The sequence below is a fragment of the Abramis brama genome, assembly GCF_963993115.1.
Source record: "Abramis brama genome assembly, chromosome: 18".
In the NCBI taxonomy this organism is placed as follows: Eukaryota; Metazoa; Chordata; class Actinopteri; order Cypriniformes; family Leuciscidae; genus Abramis; species Abramis brama.
Genome location: NC_139980.1, coordinates 33262734 through 33281092, shown reverse-complemented (window position 1 = coordinate 33281092; position 18359 = coordinate 33262734).

Here is an 18359-nt window from a genome sequence, read left to right as displayed (position 1 = left end):
CTCAGACGTCTTCCTGGCTCCAAGCTCCAGATGCTTTGATCTACAACGCTGAGACCACACAGGGATCCTGCTTGAGCAGAGACGGTCAAAACATTTCCCTCACTAGGAACAGCCGTAGCAGGAGAGAAATTCAGAGACACCTGGAACAAGGACCAACACATGCTGTATGACACACTGTTCCCCATTTGAAGCCAAAAGATGCTAGTGCACATCCTACCTGTTTTTGTAAACACGTTTCAGTGTCAAAAGACTGACTAACAGCAAGTACATTCTCACTGGGCAGAACGCAGTAGACCAGAATCTGAACCACTGGAGCCATTTTGATACTGACAGACAGCTGGAACGACACAGAGCCGCTCGTGACTGTATCACCAGCTATTGCTGTGACCTTCAAACCTCCATGGAGAACAATAACTCCTCTGGACAAGACCTGACAGAAGACAAACAGGTGCTGGACAAACAGACCAGCAGTCATCGAAATCACTACAAAACTGGTCTCCACTTACCATATAGATAATATCAGTGTTGTAGCTACCAGCCTCTCCAACAAAAGAATATGTCACCGTCACTGGGAATGCAGCACCACATTTGAGTGGCTGCTCAAGATTCACTATAGTCAGTTCACTAATTGATGGAATATCAGGAGAAACAGGTTGGCGAAGCTGAACAAGCCTCGTATCTATAGTGAAGTATGGCAATTTGTAACCATAAATAACTGCTGGAGTCACACTTGCCTGGGGAACAACAAATGGAATGGTTTCATGCGAGAGAGAAGTCTTCATTTCACAAAATACAAAGAGCAAACCGTACCAGGAGATTTAGAGCAGCTTTAGAAAGTTTAGCAGTATTGAAGGAGAACATGGCGAGTCCGTTCTGGTTTGTAGTTCGATTCAACAGCATTTTGTTGGGCCAGCTGTTACTATTCAGGAGATACACAGTTTTGTTCGCAATTGGAGTATCATCGAAACGAGACACTGAGATCTATTGGGAAAGATTAGGTTAGGAAAGGGAACCAATGAGAAGGCTTCTACGACAATGGATGAACTTTTACTTGCCTTTCCATTAATCACTGATCCAGGTTCAAAATCATCCGGGAGGTCCAAAAACGTGACCTTGCCGACTTCAAATGTAATGGACACGGTTGCATATTTTGACATAACCACATCTGGGGAAAAAGAAACATACGCACCAAATAATGTTTGTTTTTAATACTATGTCAGCTTCTGTGGCTATTTTCATTTATTAAACTAGTTTGGTTAACTTTGTTAAAAACTTATTCAAAAGGTTTCTCACAGGGTTAAAACCAGCATAGTCTAATAAAACATGCTTCAATGATAAAGAGTTTTGACTGAAAGAACATTGGTGGATCTAGTCTTAAAAACTTGTGTCATCCTGGAATGGCCTATTCTGCAACCAGTATAAACAATCTGGTCCCATCGGTTTGAGATTTAATAGAAACTCCTTCCAACATTGGGGTTGATTTCATGAAGTTTGTTCATAGTATATAAAACCCATTCTGTTTGCCATTTATTATTCATATAGAAATTTTAGAAGTTTTTTTAGAAGTCTGCGTTCTCATTTCCTTTGATTCCACAGTGTCCAGGTACCAAACAAAACCAGATATTACATTTATGACCCTCTAGTTCAAGCAGTTTAGAAAGAATCATTACAAGACATGCTTGGAGACATGACTTTGCATCTGTAATAAGAACATTTCTCTGTTGCATAGACTATGTAGTCCAATGCCAAAATGATAGCTCAATTTTTACAGCCAAAGAAAATGCTATGTTTAGGGATGGATATTCCTCTTTTTGGATGGTTGATTACAAATGCAGTTGATCCTCAGATTTTTATCCATCAGTATATATGGCGACATATGATTACACACTGAATAAACAAGTCAACTTCCTCCAAAAACATGCCGTTGGTTCAGACCAGCCATTAGCTCACCTGTTCCCGCCTCGGTGACGTTCACAGTAACAAAAAACAAATCTTGAAGAACTTTCTCAAATTTGGGGTTGAAAAACGATGATGTATCTAAGGTAAGGGAGGCACAGCCTGTAGCATTCATCTGGTAGCAGAACAGAGATAGGCACATTTAAGTCAAGTCCAAGCAGAAGAAAAACCCTTAGCTGTAAGGCAGGACCCACACACCTTATCGGTTTGATTCAGGCACGGAGGGGTAGCCACAGGAACCACAGTGAATGGAAAAGGATCACGGCATACTTCCACAAATGCTTGACCAAGCACAGGTTGGCCATTTGTGTATCTGGGAAACATCACAAGGAACAAGATCAAGAACTGACCAACCACAAGACAAGAAAATAAAATGCGTCACTCACTTGGCACAAGCCTCAACTTTCAGTCCCACATCTGCAACGCTGTACGTCTGTGGTGTGTTTACGGTCAAATCAAACTTGGGGAAAACTAAACCAGAAACAAAACGCTCTAGATCAAGTCCTCAGATCAGCGGTTACACATCGTTCACAACGACTTACCATATTTTTTCACCTCAAAAACTTGGGAGACTGTTCCGTCACCAATAAAAGCTTTCAATGTGTACATCCCAATCTGAGCTTCTGGGTTTAACTTGTGAGAAAGTTGCAATATCCACTCCACTGAGGAAATGTTTGTCCACTGACCAATCCGGTTATTATGATTGTCCTATTAAAACAATTAACAGCTTAGAGAAATACTGCAAACAAAGCAAAAGTGCAAAAAGCCGAGTCAACTTGAACCAGAGCAAATTCTCACCTCCACCACCACCAGATTGTACTGTAGGACACAAAGACAGAATATTAGGCATTTAATAGCACAAACACACTCATGCAGCAAAGTCATTGAAAAGGAAAGTGCAAAACTCTGCACGTAGAAATAACCTGCACTAAATTTGCAATTTGTTCATGGTCAGATCACCCAATATGGTGAATGATCAGATCAGGTCTTACCATTTGATCAAGAGGCACAAGTTTGGCATCCATGGTGACGACTCTAAAATTCACTACAAAGACAGCAATAAACATTTACATTAGTTGCATAATGCACTTGAAGGCGATCAGAACTTGTAGCATGATGGACTTTCTATAATATTCAACCATGGGTCATTCACAGCTCACCCGTTTGTCCTGGATTGTAGATGGGTTTGTCTGTTTGGATGAAGGTCAAAGGCATGTATCGTCTGAACATGACTTTCCTTTCTTGGGTCGCTCTGAAGATCCTCCCTTGAAATTCCACTTTTAGCTTCTGCACCGATTCTCCATCTACTTGAGGAGCCTGCAGAGAAACTCCGTTAACATACAACAAACCAGACAAAAAAAGCCACATGCGTCTAATGACAGACCTGAAAACTAAAGCAGCGGTGAAGCGGCTTTGTAAAAACCTCCTGCAAAAGTTGAGTTGTCCTGGTTGTGTCATCAAGCAGAGAAACGGTCATTGTGAGACTCTCTTGGGATTTCAGAAGAGTTATGCATAGTTTGGCATCTGATCCAGACTCAATCACTGCAGGGAACATCACCATGAATAACCTGTGTAGACATCATGAAGTTTAGCTTCAGAAACCATAAGGAACCAGGGCAGAACATGTACAAATTGGTTGAACATTCACAGAAAGTGGCTGCCACAAGGTTGCGCATCAAAACTGTCCTAATTTGCAATCAAAAATAGCCCAAAGTGAGTGGGTTGGAGGGGGCAGGTGAGGTGGGGTGTTGGAGCGCCGAATTTGTAAGTACATGCGGTTGGTTTTCTGGGTGGGACAAACCTTTAAGCTGGAAGTGGAAAAACCCACAGGAAAACCACAGACTTTGCAACACTGGGCTCCCATGGTCAAAAATAAGAGCACAAGACAGCCATTTTGTTCAGAAATACATAAACAATGAGGAACGAGAAACTCTAACAGCACAAAAAAATCCCTTCAACATGACTTATTTTGTTTTTTAAAGCATTAATGTCAATGAAGTGTCCCCCTTTGGTGAAAATCAAGCTTTTAATGTTGTTTATATGTCTATGTGGTGTTTTTAATGCTTTAAGACAAACCATGTACAACTTCATAAGTCAACACCATTGCTGAGTATTTTCTCCTTAAAACTGCAGTGAACCAAAACACAGTTTGAAATTGCTGGTGTTTCTGACGTCACAAACTACCTTGTAACCAATCAGATCAACATGTGATCGTCAACGAGTGGAGCTGGCGTGAGTGAGTGGGGGCGGGCTAATTTGCATATTCATAGAATCGCGTATACTAAATGAGGCATGGGTGTAGAGTTACATTCAACCCATTTTAAGGAATGGAGAATTTGTTTTCCAAGGAAAAAAACGGTTAAATGTCATTTTGGTGATCAAAAGTGAGATTTAAGGGATACAATTGACTACAGGGGGACTTTCAGTGCTAATGAACAGCAGTTTGGTGGGTCCTATTCATCCTTTGACCGCTAGGTGGCCACAAAGTACAACGTGACCTGACTAGTGAACTTTTACCATACGGTCAAGGCTTTAGTGTTTCATTTAACCATCTTTAAAACTGCATCAGCATAGATTAAGCCCCTTCTGTTCACCTCAAAGCCATATACTTACGGCCTTTTCTGTCCATCAACAGCAAAGAGGAAAAGGGCAAAAATAAGCCCTTTCCAAACACAAATCTCCCTCACAGCCATAGAGCAATCATCCAAGACTAGAGAGAAATCGAGCGTACGTCTCTTTAAAAACAAAAAAAATCCTGCAACACTTCTGTTAAGATCCACGCCGTTCAATTACTCTACAGCTCCTCTCAATCAGCTGCACTGATGCAAGCGTTAATGAAACGCTTTTATTAATTCAGAACAGGTTGATTTAACACTTTATCTTCAGGCAATCTGAACGTCTTGGGCAGAGCACCGGTAATTAATCACAGGGTTGCCAACTCACGCATTTGACGTGAAACAGAAACACGCTTTTACTCTGCCCAACAAAAAATCAAATTGACAATCTACATCAGGGATGGGCAACTTCGGTCCTGGAGGGCCACTGTCCTACAGAGTTTAGCTCCAACCCTGAAAAAAACACCTGCCTGTAATTTTCTAGTAATCCTGAGGACCTTGATTAGCTTGTTCAGGTGTGTTTGATTAGGGTTGAAGCTAAACTCTGTAGGACAGTGGCCCTCCAGGACCGAAGTTGCCCATCCCTGATCTACATTAATTGTTATTCTTTTAAAAAATCCATGTTTATTTCACTTTTTCCTGTTTATTTTGCTCTTAGAAAGTGCTATTAATCACGTGAGACTGTACAAAAGGTTAGAAAATAAAAAATAAAATTGAAGGCCCGGTGTCCATTCTTCGCACCTCGCTTAATAAATCTGAGAGGATTTGACAGATGCCAGATCTTCTAATCGATAACTGATCTCTGGCTAATTTGATTCTTCAAAAGAATTTGTGGATTTTATTAAAATAGGCTATCTGGATTAAGTTGTCTGAAATTACTGCGTGTTCTTGTGTTCATTAAAGCGCGACTCGATTCCGAGTTTCCATCCATCTATTTTATGCACATTTTGGAATAATCGCAATAAACTGCAAGATGCGCTTAAATTAAAAAAATGTGCATAAAAACTAATGCGCTCAAATGAGTTGGATACATTTTTATCTGATAAGAAAACATAAGCATGAACTACGATGGAAACACATTTACCAAATAAATTCCATGATGTGCATAAAAAAAAGAATAAAAAAAAGTTACTTTGCCATGCATAACTGGACTAAATGCATCTGAAAAGCTGTTTTGGTTGTTCTGAAATGCCTGAGCAAAGTTTGTCATCAAAGTGGTTTAGTATAATTCCCTCCCAGAACTGTCTTACACGACTGAAAGCATGTTAATTTATTGCGTTTTGTCTGCACGCTCTGAGAAGTAATATAATACAGTATATGAACATTATATAGGTGGCTTCTCCTACTGCAGCAACTTCCATTTTTCTTAGTGATATTTAACACCAGTTTATCAGGAAGTGAAGATTTTGTTCTGTTCGATTAACTGGATGAAAAATGTTTTATGCGATATTCCAATTTTGTGCATAAGTTAAATTCGCAACTTTGGATGGAAACAAAGTTCCCATCTCTATTTAATTTTTAACCATTCTTTGTCAGAATGCCAGCTCATGATTGGCGACGCTATTCACGTGATCACCGCGACGCATGCGTTTTAGTCATTTTCAATTTTGGAATAGCAGTGATTACAGTACTTTAATACATTTTACAGTAATAAATAGTTTTATGGAGATTACATTAGGAACATTAAAATAACAGTAAAATGGCAACCACCTGACAGTATTATACTGTACAGCTTATATTTTTAAAAGCACAGCACTGTAATGATTTTACAGTAATAAACTGTTGTTGCAGATTACAGTAGGTACACTGTAAAATTACAGCATTCTACAGGTAAATGATAAATCTAGCTGCCTGTAGTTTACTGTAAATTAACAGGGACTTTTTTTTACAGTGTAGGGTTTAAAGGATGGTCAGAAAATGAGAAACCATGGGTCAGAGGAGAACGGCCAGACTGGTTCATCTGGTAGAAAGTCAACAGTTACTCAAATAAGAGCTTCTCAGAAGAGCTTCTCTGAACACGTCTAAACTTGAAGCAGAAGAGCTCCAGCTTTAGAAGAAACACACCGGTGTCACTCCTGTCAGCTGAGAACAGAAAACTGAGGCTATAACTCACAGACTCACTAAAACTAGACTATAGAAGATTGGAGAAACATTGCCTGGTCTGATGAGTCTGGATTTCTGCTGACATTCAGATGTTCGGGTCAGAATTTGGTGAAAACAACATGAAAGCATGGATGATCCTGTCTTGTATCAGCGGTTCAGGCTGTTGGTGCTGTAATGGGTGTTTCTTGACACACTTCAGGACTCTTAGTACCAACTGAGTTTAAACGCCACAGCCGACCTGAGTATTGTTGCTGATCTTGTCCATCCACAGTCTCCAGATCTCAGTCCAGTAGAGCAGCTTTGAGATGTGGAGGAACGAGAGATTCACATCATGGACAAATCTGCAGCAACTGTGTGATGCGATCATGACAATATGGAGCAAAATCTCTGAGGAATGTTTCCAGCAGTGTTGAATCTCTGACATGAAAAATTAAGGCAGTTCTGAAGACAAAAAGAGTCCAAACCGGAACTAGCAAGTGTTCCTAATAAAGTGGCCGGTGAGTGTGTGTATATCGAATCCCGTTCGGGATAGTGTAAGCTGAAGTCAAAAGCCTCAGTGTATTGAACTATATATATTGCTTTAGTTTGGAGTTGAATGTGTATATAAATAGTTTTAAGAGTGTAAGTTGAAAGCCTCAGCGTAGTTACCCGTACTCTGCTCTCTGGGGGACACATGTCTTTCTGCCCCAGTTTCTAACCCGTTTCTCCAGTAAAACACCTTCTGTCCTGTCCTGTCCTCTACTGCGCTGCTGCAATGCGCTTCAGAGTGAAGTGTGCCATCACAAGAGCACGCCACTCCCAGATTAATAATGAATAAACACTATAGTGTTATAGTGATAGTGATGCAGAATATTACAACACACACAGAGACACTGAATATCAGCTTGTGCTTCTGTGCGACAATGTGTCAATGTGTAAACTGACACGTCCAGTTTTACCCTGTGATGAAAACATGGAAATCAGGTGGTCAGATGACATAATACAATACATGATATTGAATAAATACATTTCATCTTTAGATATTGTTCACTGAGCTTGTAGTGCCAATTTTGGCACTGAAAATAGACAGACAGACAGACAGACAGACAGATAGATAGATAGATAGATAGATAGATAGATAGATAGATAGATAGACAGGTGACAGATCCATAGACAGACAGACAGACAGACAGACAGATAGATAGATAGACAGACAGACAGACAGATAGATAGATAGATAGATAGACAGACAGACAGACAGACAGATAGATAGACAGACAGACAGACAGATAGATAGATAGATAGACAGACAGACAGACAGACAGACGATGGATGGATGGAGCTTTGTAATATTTATCCAGCCTGTATTCTCAGTGTCCTCCAGCAGGTGTCAGTATATCCCTGATGTTTCAGGACCAGTCTCCGGTTCACCGCTGGAAGCAGAGCTGCATCATTCATGACCTGCTGGTAATTGCAAATAATCTGCTGGAAGAGCCCTGTGGCTTCACACGTCACCCAGCTGGGATTAATGGGATTTCAGCCAGAGGATCCAGACAGAGTGTTATAATTTATTCCAGCTATGCAGCAGAAAGTGGTGCGTTCTTGCTGCAAAAACATCCCCTGAGCCATGAATACAATTCCAAAGACAAGCAAGAGTACACACAAGTGTGAAAAAACATTCAGGCCTGTTAATAAAACGACTGCAGGGCCAAAAGCAGAACTCAAAGCGGTCAGCTGAGGCGGGTTAGCATGAGAAAACTGTTTCTTCTCGCACTGAGCATCTGTAGCATTTCCACTGTTTACATGGAGACTTCAAGAGATTAAAGACAACTAAAAAGCTTTAAGCTTGCTATTTACTCTTTAATCTATCATTATGTCATTCCAGTGTTCTCTTCTTTCATAGGTGGATCATTAAAGATGTTTAGAAATGTATACATACAGTAACCATAAGCTTGTCAAGCTCCAAAAGCACCACAAAAGTACCATAAAAGTAGTATTAAGTAACTACTACAGGTCAGAATCGACAAGAGGTTGAGTAAATGAAGACAGACTTCCACTTTGGGGTGAATTATCTCTTTAATATGTAATGAACCTTATTGTAAAGTGTTACCAAAGGGCCTACACATTAAAAAAGAAAAACTGACACCCTCTCGCTTTTCTGAATAAGAAACATGATTTCATTCAGACCAGCTGCTGTTTTCAAATGCATTAAACACGCCATAATCTCCTCATATTTGTTCATGCTGTGTTGGTTTCGACAGCAAACCCGATAAATGAAGCACACTGTGCATGTGTGGGAGAAGAAGACCTCCATTAATGGGCAATAAGATGAAAGAGCAGCAGTGGAGGATGAGACAACATCTCATTTCATTCAATTAATCCAATTTAAAGAAGAACACAGGCCAGCTGAGACCGAGACAGAGCGCTTGTCTTCTATCAAGAGCAGAGCGGCATCCAGGGGAAACCCTGCCAAACACACGCGCACGCGCACGCACGCGCAAACACACACGCGCGCGCGGCTCACATTAATGACAATGGACAGATGTGCAGATAGACGTCCGCCACGTGGAGAATGAGGATATGAGGTTAGGTCATTATCTGTAGTGCTGCAGGGGAATAGATAGAAATCTGGATCTGCATCAAGTCAAATTACACGAGACAAATGCAAATAAAAATCAGTCTTTGTCTCACTCTCTTGTTATGTTTTAATTAAAACAATGCAAAGCAACCATTTTATTCTGACAATATCTAACTGCGAAAGCACATCATATATTTCAGATTAAATTATTTTTGCTAAAGAAAATGAAGCCTTAGAACCTTTTAAGATTTGTTGCTTATTTTCATGACAATTAAGCACATTTTCTCCGTAAAGTCTCATTACTTTAATGTGAGCAAATGTCATTCAAACTACTGAAACACAATAATGAGAATGTCTGGGCACAGTTTAATTTGTCTGGATCTTTTAATTAAGATCAGCATTAAATTTAAGGAATTGCAACATGTCATGATAATAAAAAATAAAATGCACTATATTAATTAACTGAATTATATTAATGAAACTTTTTGGGGGAAAGTCATAGAAATAATGTAATGATTTAATACATTTTAATTCAATTTATGCAAATTATAATACGCCCAAGAAGGCATTTTGTGCAAAGCAGAGATTCATAAGTGCACATCGCAAACATATATATATTTTTTATTTCATTTATCATTTTTTTTTTCAGTTTCTCCTGAGAAAAGTAATCTCACAAAGTTTCAGAAGAGATCTCAACAGCTGTGCTCAGATTTGCTCAAGATACCAAAGTCTGCATCTCCCAAAAGATCAAATTCTCTCTCAGTCAAATGATCTGAGCTGCTATTCACTTTATGACTCTTACTGTTCGCCAACTTAACATTTGTGTCTATTTTTAATTCTCCTATAGGGCATTTTATGAGAAGCATCTGATACTTCAACACGGAATGAATCATAAATGAGACCTCCATTAAGTCTCCTGTAGGATGAAAGAGCGAGAACATGTTTCTTCTGGACAAATGGCTTCTCTTCTCAGTCTTTGACTCACTTTCTGTTGTTCGCTCCACTCTGAAAGCCAAGGTCTTGTTCTCTAGTCTGATGTCAGTTCTTCGCTGTCAGACCTCCTTAGCATCATAATCGTCTCTCTATCTGACTCACAGTCACATGCAGCAGGGCTTTTGTTCTCTCAGACTCGATCTCTGACTCTGCCTTTTTACAGCACTTGTCTAGCATACAGTAAATCAGCGATCTGTCCTGACATGTGTCCATTCAAGTATGCAAATACATATTATAAATGCTTGTTTAAATCGGCGTAAGCACAGGGTTAGGTTTCACACACCTGTCACGTGCACTCGTGGCGGTAACACACCACACACACACACAAGAGGGCGCTAGAGTTTCCTTCAATAGTCCGTGAAGCTGAATATCAATGCGCAGTTTAACTTGAACTTTTATCCTAACTTGCTCAGTAAAATCAGAGATGGCTTTATTGGGAGATACGAGGGTTCATAGCTCTGCCAAAGAGTAGTGCAGGTTAGGTATGACATCACTGTAGGCCAAAACGTGGAAGCGAGTTAGTATTTTAGCACGTTCGGTTCCATCGTCCCAAAGTCAATGGTTTTTTTGAATAGGGTTTGGTTAAATGGCTGAAATAAGGTCTGTGATCACACTAAATGCGTCTCTATAGCACCCTTTGTGTTTATCTTTCAATTTAAACACGAAAATGAGTTTTTACGTGCATAGGATACGCATGGGTAGGTTTAGTAGTGGTGTGGGGTGCGTGTGTAGCCTATTAACCGTTTGGTTAGTATTAGTGGTGTGGGGTATGTGTGTATTACATGCAATAAAGTGAGTAGGCTATCAAATGCACGCGAAAACTGTGTATCATATGCACGTAAAAACTAATTTTCGCGTAATTGCACGATGAACACAATGCGTGCTATAGAGATGCATTTTCATGAGATCAGGCTCAAGACACTTTCAACAACATAAAATACATTAATATTACCCCACTTATGATTTTACTCGCCACAAGTTGCTAAATGGGACTACAGAGTCTGTCGAGGAGATTAAACGCCGAACAGGTAACCTCAGTCCGCTTTTACAGCATCGTTATGCTTATAATTGTGCTCTTATAAACTATTCTAACTCAAACGTTCTGGGAAAATGTTTTTAGATAAAAACTGTAAGAGTTGTCGGAAGCTTAGTGATGGTGACATTGACTTCGTGGGTCTGTGTGGTGTTGTTCGTTTATAGCCTATACCTTTAGCTTTTTACTTCTGGCGACTGCATTTAGGCTTCAAAATTCATAAAAGTTGAGTTCATCTGTGATAATTATCTTGATGGACAAAACGTGTAAGTGTCATCAACTTTTGTTGATCACAGAGCTTGTTTTTAGCGATAATCCAAAAACCTATTGGGTTTTTGTCGAGGGAACCAGTGTGATGCTAACTGCCGGTTGGCCTACAAAGTAAAGTCATACCTACCTGCACCACTCTATTGGAAAAAGCAATAGCTAACTTGGATCACGTGTGCCTTAACAACCAATCACATTACAGCCTTGACGTCATTGGCTGCGTCCGAAAACGCAGGCAGTGACTTGTTGCCTCGCTGCTCTATCAGGCAATGACTTTTGCACACAAAGGTTCCTCACAAAACTGATTTTGTACATACATTAGAGGTTTAATGATCTACAGCAAAAAAGAGCAAGCTTTGGTGAAAACGAAGCAAATATTTAATTACTACAATAATATTTTCTCGCTAGAAATTACATTAAAAGTGGAACACGTTGGTTAAAAACATACATTTACACACAAACTGACCACCAACCGCAAATTTCAGACGCCATCTTTCTTTTTTTTTTAGCTCAACTGTCACAGAATGAAAAGCACAGGATTGTGGGATATCAAAGGCAGTGAAGGATGCGTCTATGCTGCCTTCAAAACTGATCAGGTGAAGGCATCTCAGGAGAGAGGAAGTGAAACTAACTTTGGATTCGGAAATGCCTTTATGCCAAGAATAAATCCTCCCAAGGCAGCTTTTTTAATCCGCTTCGCCGAATTACCACCTAAGGTATGTATTATTTTTCTAATAATTCAACGGTCCGTCGTCAATTATTTCTTACATAACTAACAATGAACAATACATTTGTTGTAGTATTTATTAATACTAATATTAATATTTGTTAATGTTAGATAATTAAAATACAACTGTTCATTGTTAGTTCATGTCAGCTCAGGTTAATTAAATACCAACAAATAGCCTACAACTTTAGATTTGATCAGTATCACTGTTGTGTTGTAAATAAATAATTAAAAAAAATGCTAATTTGGTGATACATATTGTTATTGTTATGTTAAAAACTGTTTTGCTGCTTAATAAATATTTTTTGTGGAAAAAAATACAACTGTTTATTGTTAGTTCATGTCAGCTCAGGTTAATTATATAATATTAACAAATAGCCTACAACTTTTGATTTCATAAGTAAGCCTAAATGTTTATTAATTATATTATTTAAGATTAATAAATGCTTTAGAAGTATTTGTCCATTTACTAATGCTGAGTAATGCTTAATAATGCTTAATGCCTATTTAAAATGCTATGAATTAAGTTGTAATTTGAAAGACATTTTCAACTCAGTTCAGACCCTGATGGTGTTTCGAGTCTTGCTGTTACTAATGCTGTTGAGTCATATGAAGTGGGCTGAAACTAATTCAAACGCAGTCAAGAGTCCAAACAACATCTTTGTACTTCTTTGCAAAGCACCCAAAATAACTTATTTAACAACACTATTCTTCTTCCTGTGGCAGTGAATGTGTTTTGTAGCAAAGAACAGATCTCCTGAAACTGTGTTTTTTCCAATTAACAGACATTCTTTGCACTTTTTACCTTTATTCAAATGAGCTGAATATGAGCCGAAGCTCTTGCTTTGTAAATTCCCATGAACATAAAATCCCTGATGGGATTTTGTTTTATTTATTATAAGACTGGAGCTTGCATAATAAAATAAGGCTTTCTGGAAAAGCATCAGAAAAAAAGAAAGAAGCAAATCTCATGACGCCCTTCTTTTGACCGTCTGTTTAAAAATCAAGATCCAAGGATTGGCATGGGTAGATGAAACTATCATTTGAACCATGCATGCTACAGAAATCACATTTACTTTATGAATATACACATCTGGCAAGTGAAGATGGACAAATTATGATGATCCTAGTGATCCAAAGTGCTGCGGTTTGTTGAATATTTTACACGAGCTGGTACGATCAGAAGCAGATGAAGTGTTCGTTAAAAGTTGAAAGAGACACACACATCACATCTCTAGAAATGACTCGGGAACCAAGTTGGGGGGATTTTTTTCAACCACCAGGGGAAAAAAATCATAATCCCATCGAGTGAAAGAGAAAAAAGTGGGGGGGGTTTTCTCAACACCCAATGAAACATGCCGAATGACCGGAGGATTGTTATTTGCAAATGAATCAGCTATAGGCGAGTTTCTCCACCTTTCTCCATATTTCCACGGTGAATATCCAGCATCATTCTTCAAAAGGTGGAAGGTCATACTAGCTTTTTAAACATTTATAGTGAATTTTCTCCTCTCTTTGTGGTCAGGAAGATTCGCTCCCAATGCATTTGTGTTAAAAATAAAGCAATAAGCTGCTGGAGGTCGTGAGTTACAGTGTTAAGAGGTGTTGTGTGTGAACACAGCCTCCGGTTTTCATTCTGCAGTGTGTTCATCACTTGAACCTGGATGACAGACCTCGGATTGCATGTACTGGAACATCCTACAGACGTCCTACAAATGTCCTTACTATCCTTGTAGGAACATCATTACACACACACACATACACACACGCACACTCATAAGGGAACCTCACTATTTGATTTATTGCAGAGGGCCCCATTACTTTACCCAAGACTAAAATAAAAATTACAGTATGTTATCATTTACTCACCAGGGTTGTGCATTACAAAATATATAGTTTTGAAAAGACCATGTGGGATGTCCTGGTAAATGATCACGGGGAGGATATCAACAGCCTGACACATTGCATCACAGACTATATTAACTTTTGTGTGGAAAACACTGTACTTAACCAAACCATACGGTGTTTTTCCAATAACAAGCCGTGGATTACTCCTGATATAAAAGTGCTCCTGAAGGAGAAGAAGAGGGTTTTTAGGTCAGGAAATAAAGAGGAGCTAAAAATTGTGCAGAGGAAGCTGAGGAAGAAGATCAGAGATGGTAAATGCAGCTATAAGAGGAAAATGGAGGATCAGCTGCAAAATAACGAGTCTGGAGGAGCCTGAATACCATCTCTGGGTATAAAGTCACCACACCTCAATCTGAGGTGGACCATCAGTGGCTGAATGACCTGAATATCTTCTTTAATAGATTCGACCAGGCATCTGCCCCTCCCACTGTCCAGACACTCCTTACGAGTACACCTACTCCTCCATATCCCATCCCCCAGATTACAACTACTCACAGCCCTGAGCACCCAACTACTAAACTGTCTCTTACCGTTAACCAGGTGAGAGGAGAGCTGAGGAGACTGAAGATGAGGAAGGCAGCAGGACCAGATGGAATCAGTCCAAGGCTCCTTCGGTCTTGTGCTGACCAGCTGTGTGAGACTCTTCAGTACATGTTCAACCTGAGCTTGAGGTTGGGGCAAGTACCACAGCTGTGGAAAACATCATGTCTGGTGAATCAGGACTTTGTGGTCTGGTGCAATCTAAACCACCTCCTTATCAATGCAGCAAAGACTAAGGAGCTGGTGGTGGACTTCCGCAGGAGTAAGCATGTTTCCACGGTACCTGTGAATATTCAGGGGGTGGACATTGAGATTGTGGACTCCAACAGGTATCTTGGCTTCCAGGTTAACGATAAATTGGACTGTACAGACACTGTTAAGGCCCTTTATAAGAAGGGTCAGAAGAGACTGTTCCTGCTCAAGAGACTAAGGTCTTTTGGAGTACAGGGTCCACTCCTGAGGACTTTTTATGACTCTGTGGTGGCGTCAGCCATCTTCTTTGGTGTGGTATGCTGGAGTAGCAGCATTACAATAGCAGACAGGAAGAGGCTAAACAGACTGATTAAAAAGGCCGGTTCTGTCCTGGGTTGCTCACTTGAGCCAGTTGAGGTGGTGGGAGAGAGGAGGGTGAGAGCTAAGCTCTCATCCATGTTGGAGACCTCGTCCCACCCCCTTCATGGGACACTAACATCACTGAGCAGCTCCTTTAGTGGCAGACTGATACACCCATCGCTGTGTGAAGGAGAGATTCAGAAGATCTTTTCTTCCTGCGGCCGTGAGACTTTATAATCAGCACTGTTGAGCATTAAACAGAAACCACAACTCAGAGACTGAGTGGAAATCAATGCACAATGTCACATTTGCATTCACTTGCACTGTTTTTATATTTGATAGTTTGTTTTATAGGTGTAAATATATATTCTTTTTTAATTTTAGTATTGTATCATTTATTTTGAATTTTGATATTGTTAGTATTATGTTAATGTCACTTATTATATTACTTTATTCCATACTATCTACTTTCTGCTGTAAATGCTGAAATTTCTCACTTGTGAGACAAATAAAGGTTGATCTAATCTAATCTAATATACATCCCCAAATCCAGAAAAGTTGGGACATTTTGTAAAATGTAATATAAAATCAAGAATCTGTGATTTGTTAATTCTCTTCAACCCTTATTTAACTAACAAAAGTACAAAGAAAAAAAAAATTCCAATGTTTTCACTAGCCAAATTAATTGTATATTGTAAATATGAACACGTTTTGAGAGAGAGAGAGAGAGAGAGAGAGAGATGCCTGCCCACTTTTTCAGCGCTGGTTCCAGGAAATATTTTTCCCATAGGGATTTTTTTATTAATATATTTAATTAATAAATTTAGCATTTTAAGCCAACCAGCTAAGAGGAGAATCACAACATTTTGATTTGAAGCAAAAAAAAAAAAAATTGAAAATCAAACAAAATTACAAGGTTACAAGACTTAATGGCTTAAGTGAGGGAATATCTACAATCCCACGAACAGCATAATCAAATTAAAAACGATGGAGAAATTATAAAATTTATTGCAAGATATGCATATATATTTAATATTTACACTAAAAATTATATGATCAATAAGTTATTACATCATATATTTTTACATTGCTTTAACATCAAAATAAGGTAAGCAATTTTCAGCTTTCATGTTATACAAGGTTCAACAAATTTTTTTTTAAGTTTAATGAAATTTAAGTTGAAATGACTTAAACATCCAAGTTGAATGTGCTTAAAAATTTAAGGCAGCAACTTTAAAAAAAAAGTTTAAGTATTTTAAGAGCATAATTTCCAATGTTTCATGGGAATGGGCGGAGCTGCGTTTTGCTCATTTCTGCTCTCTGATTGGTCGAATTTTCTGTACAGCATCATGGGTAATGTAATTTTCTTTTCTTTTTTACCATGAATTCTCCTGTTCAACATGATTATTTTAAAACTAACTTTACAGAATATCAGTGACAATATCAAGTTAGTCATTCAGGCAATCCATTGGCTAATGCAAAACTACTTATTGTCAAAATCGACATCCCTAATTAGCAGCCAGTAAACGTGTCACTCGTGCATAAATTCCCCTCACAGCAGGTCTTTGGGTTTGGCATCATCTATCGTGTGTGACAGTCTCTCAGTTCGAGGTTGTGCTGTGATTACATTGTTCTTGTGCCGAGCCCAGAGCCATAATCAATGCTGTCGCCCTTCCACAGCCTCCGTGTGTGCTATCAATCCTCCATCTGTGATCGGAGATCGTTCAAAGCTTCCTGATGCTTTCTCTGGGCCTTTCCTGCGCGTGCGGTGCGAGGGGGCGGTGCTAGTAATTGAGATTTATTAGAAATAAAAAAGAAATAAGTTCTAATAGGAGATGTGAAGTCTCCCAGCAATCTCTCTCAGCTGTGATTTTCCCATCCGCAGTGAGTGATGGATCCCGAGCGAGTGAATGGGGTGTTTGACCGACAGCGGCTGATGGATGGATGGAAACAGGCACTCAGAGGTGTCGCTTTCCCCCTCTGTCTGACCTAAAGCTCTCGCTCTAATGGCTCTTACGTGACGTTATTTAGGTTGGGAGGAGCACTGAAGATTTCTCGCCAGTTCCACCTTATTTTGCAATGCCGGAAGTTCGCTACACTCTCAACATAAAGGTTCCAAAGTGATGCAATAGAAGAACCATGCAATAGAATTTTTTTGTTCCTTAAAGCTGCAGTCCGTAGCTTTTTTGGGTTAAAAATTATCCAAAATAAATTTTTGAGCAAGTACATAACCAGCCAGTGTTCAGAACTCTCTGCTTGCCGTAGCTCGACTCAAAACGGTAAGCTTGTAATAATGTTTTTAACTCCAGTGGTACTGGTGGATTTCCGCAGGAAATTCGAGCATGTCTTTGCGTCATTACATCACATCTGTACACATAAAGAAGAGTCTCGGCTAGTCAGCTATGAGTGTGAGGATGTTGGCGGTGGAGATTTATAGCCTTTTCTCACAGCACTTGATATAATTACACTTATCAATTTGATGGCGGATCCAGAAAGGTTCAAACGACAATCACCGGAACTGGAGATTCACCCGTTGTAAAATGCAAAAGACTTCGGACTTCGGAGAAAAAAAGAGACTGCAAGCGGCCCATGTGAAAACAAGGATAATATCGGAAGGGCATTAAATGTCACGCAATGCTGATGTTGTTAACATTAACAATTTGAGAACAAAAGTGGATGTTACTTGTTGAGAACATTTTCCAGTAAAAATTCTTATGTTGATCATACTTCCAAAAAGTAGAATCTGTGATTGCGAATGACAGTATCCACACCAGCACGGAGACTGACAGCCGCACATTCTCCTCAAAACATCGGATTCATCCGCGCTGTGCCGTGCCGAGGCACAACCCACGTAAAGTTGATAATTCCGCGAATAACTGCAATTGCAGATTTCGAACAGAGATGGCGACAAAGAGGAAAAACTGCGGACTGCAGCTTTAAAGAAAAATAACATTTTAATAATCTAAAGAACTTTTTTCCACTCTCAAAAAAATTATTCAGGCATGTCTTAATAGATATGACACATTCACTTCACTTACACATAATCTAATTAGGAGTATATTTATATTTAATGAGTCTAACATAAAATATTTAAACAGTCTCATCTAT